At 37.8% G+C, this 8,813-nt stretch overlaps 1 pseudogene; it reads right to left on the bottom strand.

Annotated features, from left to right (window-relative positions):
- Positions 1-580: 580 nt before the first annotated feature.
- On the bottom strand, positions 581-5,913 carry LOC127621710 (uncharacterized; annotated as a pseudogene).
- Positions 5,914-8,813: the final 2,900 nt, after the last annotated feature.

Genomic DNA, 8,813 nt, shown 5'->3' with positions numbered 1-8,813 from the left:
TTTTCGGGGTTTATATAGGTCCACACTAAATAGTTAAACTTACACTTTAAATAGTGTTATTTTTTTTTACACTTGCTTAGTGTAAAAACAACACTGTAAGTGTTCACTGTTAACACCATTAGTGCCCCCCCCCCCTCTCATTTACACCAAGTTAGTGTTGAAACTACACTAGCTGTGTCAATATCTTAACACCATTAGTGTCCACCCCCATTTACACCAAGTTAGTGTTGAAAACTAATACAGCGTGTTGACTTATTTAACTGAATGCACGTGTATTTTTAGTCAAATACCGATTACACAACCTTAATCAGGGTTTGTAGTGTTAATACAAACCCTGATTAAGGTTGTGTAATCGGTATTTGACTAAAAATACACGTGCATTCAGTTAAATAAGTCAACACGCTGTATCGGTTTGAAATTCTATTTATTTTCAAAACAGATGTAACAATTACACAAAAGGTACAATATATTCACCATCATCTGACCCATATAAACACTGCAGATCAAAAGGCCTGTAGAACTTCAAGCTGTTGGCTTTTTTATTTATTTATTTTTTATTATTAACACTTTAACATTTAAACTAATTTAAAAGCTTTGCATGCAGTTCCCTTACTCTGGGAGACTCACTTGAAAGACCAACATCTATGTTGTAAACTGTGGTCTGCAGGAAGGTAAAGAAGTTGACCAGGGCTTCCTCGTAGGAAAAGTTGAAGACATAGTGAACTTTGAAAAGTTCAAAGGCACTCAAGGAACTGGTTCCAGAGCAAGGGATAAGGCGCTTGTCCACAATGATGTAAAAGTGGTCGACCCTGCCCTTGATCCTTCCTGATCCCAGTAGAAATGGCTGGTGGCCATCCCTCCCACTGAAATGGCCTTCAATACTGGTGCAGGACTGAAAAGAAAAAAAACTTCGATTAAACAGGAAAAAAAAAAAAAAAAAAAAACTTATTACAATGTGAAATGATAAATGCATTAAACATGGTGCTGGTAGTGGTAACTTGCTCACATTCAAATTAAGTAAACAAATACAATTAAAATAATAAAAACATTATGATAAAATAACAATAAAAAAAAAACACCTGAGACACACCTTAAACCAATATGTGCCTGACAAAACCAGTTGGTATCATGCTTTGTGCATTACAGTGAAATGAAAACGTCATTAAAAGGAATCCCAGCCCCCCCACCACCAGAATTTTTTTTTGGGGCTGATACACCCTCAGCCAAACCAAGCAATGTAACTGACTTACTTCATTAGAACACAAACAAAGAGTTGTACATGGAAATCCGAGAGCTGTAGGTCAATAGAATGCAAGTGAATGCATGCAATCAGTTAGAGATTCTAAAAAGGTACATTTAGACAGTAACATTATGCCAGCGATTTTCAGTCCCGGTCCTGTGGACCAACGGCTCTGCGCATGTTGTATGTCTACCTTATTCAACAAACCTGTTTCAGATCTTCACCTCATTAGGTAAAAGCTTTATGAACTAAACTAAAGGGTTAGTTCACCCAAAAATGAAAATTCTTTCATTTACACACCCTCAGGTTGTTCCAAACCTGTTTGGAAAATTTCTTTGTACTGCTGAACACAAAGATATTTTGAAGAAAGTCTGTAAACAGGCTGTTTTGGGCAGCCATTGACTTCTATAGTAGAAAAAATAAAAATACTATGAGTCAATGGCTGCCCAAAGTGGCCCGTTAACAAACTTCTTGTTCAGCAGTACAAAGAAAGGTATAGAGGTTTGAACAACCCGAGGGTGAAATTTTTGGGTGAACTATCCTTAAGTGTCTCAGGTCAGAGAAACAAAATGTGCAGAGGGTTCAGTCCCAAGGAACATGAATGAAAACCACTGCATTTTTGGGTTTATAACCCAAATCTTAATTCAAATGTTCACAATGACTTTGCAACAGTATTGTTAGTTTTACCTTATGAAACTGCACAAGTCTGTCAACAGCCTCTGTTGGACTGATCTTAGTCTTCTTCCTTCCTGGAGGAGGCAGGAGATGCAACAGCAGCAGGACAGATGACATGTCACTGTCCCAATCTGAATGAGTAGATGTTTAGGAAGACACAAACAAAGATTTAGTGCTAACAACAACAAGAAATCAGAGCAAATATGAAATTATGACATCCTCACAAATCTTGCCAACCATTTTCATATGCTTGTCCACCTGCTGCATTGAGAAGACACCCACCTCTGAAGAAACTTGTTGGATGTTTCACCATTGAACAGCAGAGCAAAGTCCTGATTTATCTAATGACAAAGCATATTACAAGATTTCTAAGAGGTTACTTGGACTTTTTCAACCTTTACCACCCAAATGGATAGTGTGCGCATATTGTTTTGATAGACTAAGAAATCATGAATGTATTTACTTTAATTCTTTCAAAACTTATCACTACATCTGAAAGGCATGTACGAGCAAGAGTGATACATCTATGAACGAATGAGTCAAACTAGCAATTATGTTAAAGAGTAAACTTATAAGATAAAAAAAAAAAAACCTAAAGTATGCATATCTAAAACACTTAAAACAATCTTTGAAAAGAATAATAAATGTTTTACTTACCAATCCTTTTACATCCAAATATCTTGGGAAGACATCAAGGACATCAGCTGATCTTTCAGGATTATGTACCAGTTCTTGTCTATGCTTAAAAGTTTCCTTCATCTTCTGCATAACTTCAGCTTCATCAGCTGTGTGGACAAGGAAAGAAATTGCCTCTCTGCATGCATCTCCTTCAAGTTGTTGCACATCATCTATCCTCCTTCGTCGACTTGGTCCTCCACTTTCAGTCATCTCCAAGCGAACACGTTTTGGGTACTTCCTCGACAAAGTTTTAAGGCACCAGGAGATGAACCCTGTTCCCTTTTCCGGATTGTAGAAATGCTCCTGTCAAAAAGACAAGAGAACACCTTCTGTAAAATCTGAACAGTCATTACGTTACATAGATAGATATTAATAGAAACTGCTATTACGTGCCACAAAAAAGGAGTATATAACTTAATGTCAAACTAGATTGTATTTCAAGTACATCAATACAAAAGATTCTTACATAGCCCTTTGTTGAAAACGGGTCTCTCAGGCTAGGAAAAAGAGAAATAATGCCGAAGGCATAAGTTTCCCGCTGTTTGCGGGTGGGGATCCTCCTGCAATGTAAAAAAAAGGGTTAATGGTAAACTTGTCCTTGTTTTGTACATCAATTGACACAGCTGTGTGTATTTCTTGCATCTGTGCATTGAAGTCTTACCCATGAATATCGGTCATGTGACTGACAACAATATTAACAAGCTGACGTCTGGTGCTGTGCTTTAAAGTTTTAGATGTCTGGTATTCTTCAAGCACTTCCTCACCACCAGATTTTTTTTCCAGTGCATCTTGGACAATCTGATTAAACATGCCCACAACACAGGTGAACACATGAAGACTACTAAAATGGTGAAAGAATTATTATATGGACAAGTTAACCATAAGGAAAAACATGCATACATACCCGTTTTGCTTTTTCAGCATCTATGTTAAAACTGTTGCTGACCATTGCCGTTTGATTTTGCACTGCTCTGTCTCTTCACGGTCAGTTGAAGAGAGTGAAAGAGTATCAGTGCATGTACTGGGGGTTGAGCATCTTGTGGGTGAAAACTCTTGACAGAGAAAAGCAAAACATGATTTTAATGTTTTCTCTAAAGGCATCAAATCAAACAGGGCTTTGTCTAAATGTTCTTTACTTCTGAAGCAAGAATTTTCCATCACAAATCGAAGGGTTAGTTTAGCAAAAATTTTAATTGTCTCATTACTCACCCTCATTACTTCCGAACCCGTAAGACCTCCGTTCATCTTTGGAAAGACAGATTAAGATATTTGATGAAATCAGAGCTCTCTTAACCATCCATAGGCAGCAACATCATTGCAACTTTCACTTCATAACATTAAAGTTGAACCATTGGAGTCACATGGACTATTTTAACAACGTATTTACTACCTTTCTGGGCCTTGAAAGTGGTAATTACGTTGCTGCCTATGGATGGTTCAGAAAGCTCTCAGATTTCATCAAAAATGTCTTCATTTGTGTTCTGAAGATGAACGAAGGTCTTACGGGTTTGGAACGACATGAGGGTGAAAAATGACATTCATTCAAACTCCAGTTCCCCGTTTTAGACATTATTAACCCAAACAAATCTGTGACAATATTCAATAAACTGCTAAAAACTCATAAGTGAGCACTTAATTGTATCCTGCTAATACTGTAGCCTGGACTATTTTAGACAATGTTTGCATTATTAACACTTCTCATGGTATTGCCACCTCATGATGAATCCCTTGTTGTATTAGCGTCTGCTAAAGGTAAATGTGTTTATCTGACCCAAATGAATTTTGTCCCCAGGATAATTACACTGGAGTCCTTGAAGGTATGTCTCAAGTGTTATAGACTTACCCTCAGACAAACCAGCAGAAATATTTTCTTCCGGACATCTTACAGTTAGGCACAAGTGTGGACTGCTTTCGATCAATTCATGGAAGATGTCCTCTTCCACATTGGTGTCGGTGTCATCAAAGACTTGAAGAGCTGCAGTTCTTGTCAACCCAAATTTGCTCTTAACTGAAAAGTAATTTTAACAATAGCATCAAAAATATATAAATATAGTTTAATTTGTTAACATGGACTAAGAATGAACAAAACTTCTACAGCATTTGTTAATGTTAATCTTAACATATAATACATTATAAAAATCATTAGTTGTATCTGTTAACATTAATGCACTATGAACTAAAATTACAAACAGTTCTACTTTTAACTAATACTAAAGTTATTTAATGTTAACAAATTAGACCTTATTGTTAAGTGTTAACAATACACAGGCCCTGTGGACTTGAGTGGGCTTATACCTCAAGCATATTGCTATATGACTAAGTACATTTCTAAGTAGCAGCACAAGCTTCTTAACTTACCTTCATTGAGAAAATCTTGGAACGTACAATCGCTGAGCAATTTCACAAATTTCTTTACACCTTGATACTGAACTTTAACCAGCATGATGAAAGCTGTTGGTCAAGAAAAATGCAGATTATGACGCTGTTAAGTGTTAATATTAAAGTAGTTCCAGCGAGCCGCTGTTGCAAGAAGCTCATTAAAGTGAAATTTCACATTAAAGTGAAATTGCAGCAAATTAATTCGTATCTACTAATTGTATACATTGCATATGACGCGTGCACGTCAAAAACATGTCTCATATGATGAGCAAACATTAGTTCATAGTCATACGCTGGCAGAAAGTTCAGCAAAACATTTCCTGCTTGATTATCCGATAATTTATCTCCGCTGACTTTTACCTTGCAGAAAAGTAATCGCTATATATAACGTTACTTGTAAATTCCTGACCATCCGAAGCTGCGCGTTCAAGGTCCACGTAAAAAATAAATAAAGATTTGCGTGTTACTGCTGCTCACTTAAACAGTCAGAGATTATTTGTGGAACAATGCACAGTTATACTAAAATATAGGAGATAAAAATGCATTACATTGATATTTGGCAGTACAAATAACTTGAGCCCCAAGAAGGGGAATATGGATGCCGCATAATTTGCGTTAATTTAACTCATTAAACAGTTTGTTAAACAAATCACAACCCTGTTAAAATCTAAAATATAAGAAAAAGTAAGATTAAAACTGCTAACTAGCCTAACTTAAAATATGCAACTCTTACCTCAATGTGCTAGCAAAACGGCCTCGAGATCATATCGGTGGTCTGTCGTGTTATCTGAAAGAAAATAATGTTAGCACTCAGGCAATGTTGAGAAACGTACTAATATTATTCTGAATGGTCAGAAATGTAAACTAAACATGAACATTTTTAAGTGGTTATAAAATATTATACCTGTTTGAGCACTCCTCTCCTCGTGGTCGTCCGCCATTAATCAAAGAGGAAATAATGTGCAAGGACCGGAAATTGGGTCAACTCATCACCAGTGTCAATTATGTCAACTCGCTGTAATTACGCTGACTCCGACCACTGATTTATCTGCAAGTGTTGATGCCATTCAAATCAACACCAGAATCAACACTTTGTAACTCGGATAAATTAACACCATAAAAACAACTCTAAACTACACTGGATATTTTGCTGTGTACTGCAAAAAACTCTGTAACCAAAAATGTGAATGCTTTAACGTTTAGCTAATTATATTATGCATAATCACTAGAGATGTCCCGAACAGCTTTTTTGGCCCCCGATCCCGATCCAAAATGTAAATATCAAATATCTGCCGATACCGAGACCCGATGCGATACTTGTATTTGCCTAGATAATAGAGCTGCAGACTGTTTTTTTTGTTTGTTTGTTTACAAAAATAACTAAGAAAACAAAGTAACTAAAAGCTGTCTTCAGCTCAATGCATTTAACTTAGTGCAGCTAGCATTTCTATAAAACTCACATATAAAATCGACTTCTACTTAGAATGGTGTAATAGCGTATTTTAACTTTAATATTCAGGTACAAAAATAAATCACAAATCCACCGAGTTCTGTATGGATGAATATAATCTTACATACACTTACAAATGGTGTAAACAGCTTGACTTGAACAGTCACAACAAAAAAATTATTTTTTAAAAACGAATTCAAAATTTCGTAATTACTATTAAAAGTGCCGTAAACAGATACACTTGAACAGGCCCAAGCTGAACAATAATGAATTCAATTAAATGAATTCAAACCATATTCCTTGCGTTGTCACGCAAAATAACAATTACTTGTTTATTTGTGACGTGTTCAGCATCTCCTCGATGGCCTGTTTTACATGATCGGCTGTATGAGACCCACAAAACTGGACACTTAATCAAACGGAGGAATCAATCCAGTGTGCAGTGAGGCTGAGCAATGACATGGGGCAAACGTCAGAGCTCCATATGTCAGTTGTAAAACTAACAGCAGTCACATTATGTTTTAAATCACCTCGTATGTTGTCACGAACCTTACTGCACAGCTCTGGTAATGCAGTGTCTGAAATGTAGTGTCGAGACGGCAGGGCATAGCACAGATCCAAAAGCTCCAAAAGACAACAAAAACCTGAATTCTCTACCACAGAGATGGGCTGGTTGTCTAAAGCTATGAATTCAACCACTTTCTCTGTAATCTTTTTGGCCGTTTCCCTCTCTCGATGATATTTTCCCTTCCTTGTAAAAGTTATGTCCAGTGTTTGTTGCTTCAGCGCAGCAGCCTTTTCCTGTGCTATGTTAGTGAACTCGCCGTATTGTGTTGCATGCTTAGTTTTAAGATGTCATATCAAATTGGTCGTATTGAACGCATCTCTATTGCTAGCGCCTTGTAAAACGATCGGATTGCAGATATTGGAAGTGGGTGATGGACAGTTTTCGCTGTCTTTTTAAAAAATATTTCCACACCGCTGACATTTTAGCCACGTTGTTGCTAATTCTAAGTTATACTACAGGGGTGTTGAATGCTTGATTCTGATTGGTTGAGAACGTTCTAAGGTGTGCAATTATTTTCAGGGAAACGCACGGCTAAAGTAGTTCCAGGCAGGTCTTGACCGCATTACAGTTCCATATCACTTCGCGTAGTCAACTGTAATAACGGAAAATAGGATACAATTCATAACAAGAAGTGACAGCGACAAATCCACTTCAACTTCAAGAGAAAAAAAATGACAGACTATTTCGATTTTCCGGAAGTAAATTTTTATATTTATGGTGAACATAAAAATTTTAACAACTGGGCGACCGCAGTATTGGATAGCCCAGATGAAAAAACAAATAAACGGAAGAGGACATCAAAGGCAGCCGGCAACAACAAAAGACATAAAACAATCAGCTAGACCGACTTGAGGGCGAAAAACATGAAGAAAACACCAAAAAAACAACAGCTTGGGCTGTCAATGTGTTTAACGACTGGCTTAAGCCAAAAAATACTGTGGACAAACTAGAGAGAGACGGGGCAGACTCTTTAAATACCCAGCTGCGGGCTTTCTATGCCACTGTCCGAAACGCATCTGGTGCAGAGTATTCAGTGTCAAGTTTTCTCTCCCTACGAGCTGGACTGAACCGCTATATATCCAAATACAATATCATAGGACAGACAGAATTCAAATCATCCAACGACGTATTCAAGGCCGTCCTGAAAAAGTTTCGCAAGGCTGGGAAAGACTCCAGTTCTCATCATCCTCCCATTTTGACCGCTGAAATAGAGCGCATTCGCAACTCTATGTATCTGTCACCAGACACAGCAGCCGGGCTGGTTCGCAAAGTCTGGTTTGATATTCAGCTGAACCTGGCAAGGAGGGGGCGTGAAGGAAATCGGGAATTAAGAAAGCATTCGTTCGTCATTAAAAAGACGAAAATGATGATGAATATATTTGCTTATCTTATAATGCAGAAACAAAAAACCACAAAAAGCCCACCGATCCCAACAAAGACTGCTACCGAGGATTCATGTTTGCCAATACAGGGGACCCCCTTTGCCCTGTTAAAAGTTTCAGAAAGTACATCGCCAAATGCCCACCTAATGCCACATCCTTCTACCTTCATCCACTGAAAGTCCCACAGGAGGAGCTTGATGGGAGAGATTGCTGGTATTCCCACGAACCGATGGGTGTAAACTATCTTGGAAACATGCTTCCGCTTATCAGTGGGGCAGTCGGCTTATCCAAAAGATACACCAACCATTCATTAAGAAGCACTGCAGTTCAAATGCTGTCAGAGGCAGGGCTGGAGAGCAGACAGATCATGTCTGTCACAGGGCACAAGTGTGAAACAAGCCTGAGAAGCTACTGGGCACCTTCCGCTAAAGAAAGAAAGAC

Source organism: Xyrauchen texanus, chromosome 28 (assembly GCF_025860055.1).
Source record: "Xyrauchen texanus isolate HMW12.3.18 chromosome 28, RBS_HiC_50CHRs, whole genome shotgun sequence".
Taxonomy (NCBI): domain Eukaryota; kingdom Metazoa; phylum Chordata; class Actinopteri; order Cypriniformes; family Catostomidae; genus Xyrauchen; species Xyrauchen texanus.
This window is presented reverse-complemented; position numbering and strand designations above follow the sequence as displayed.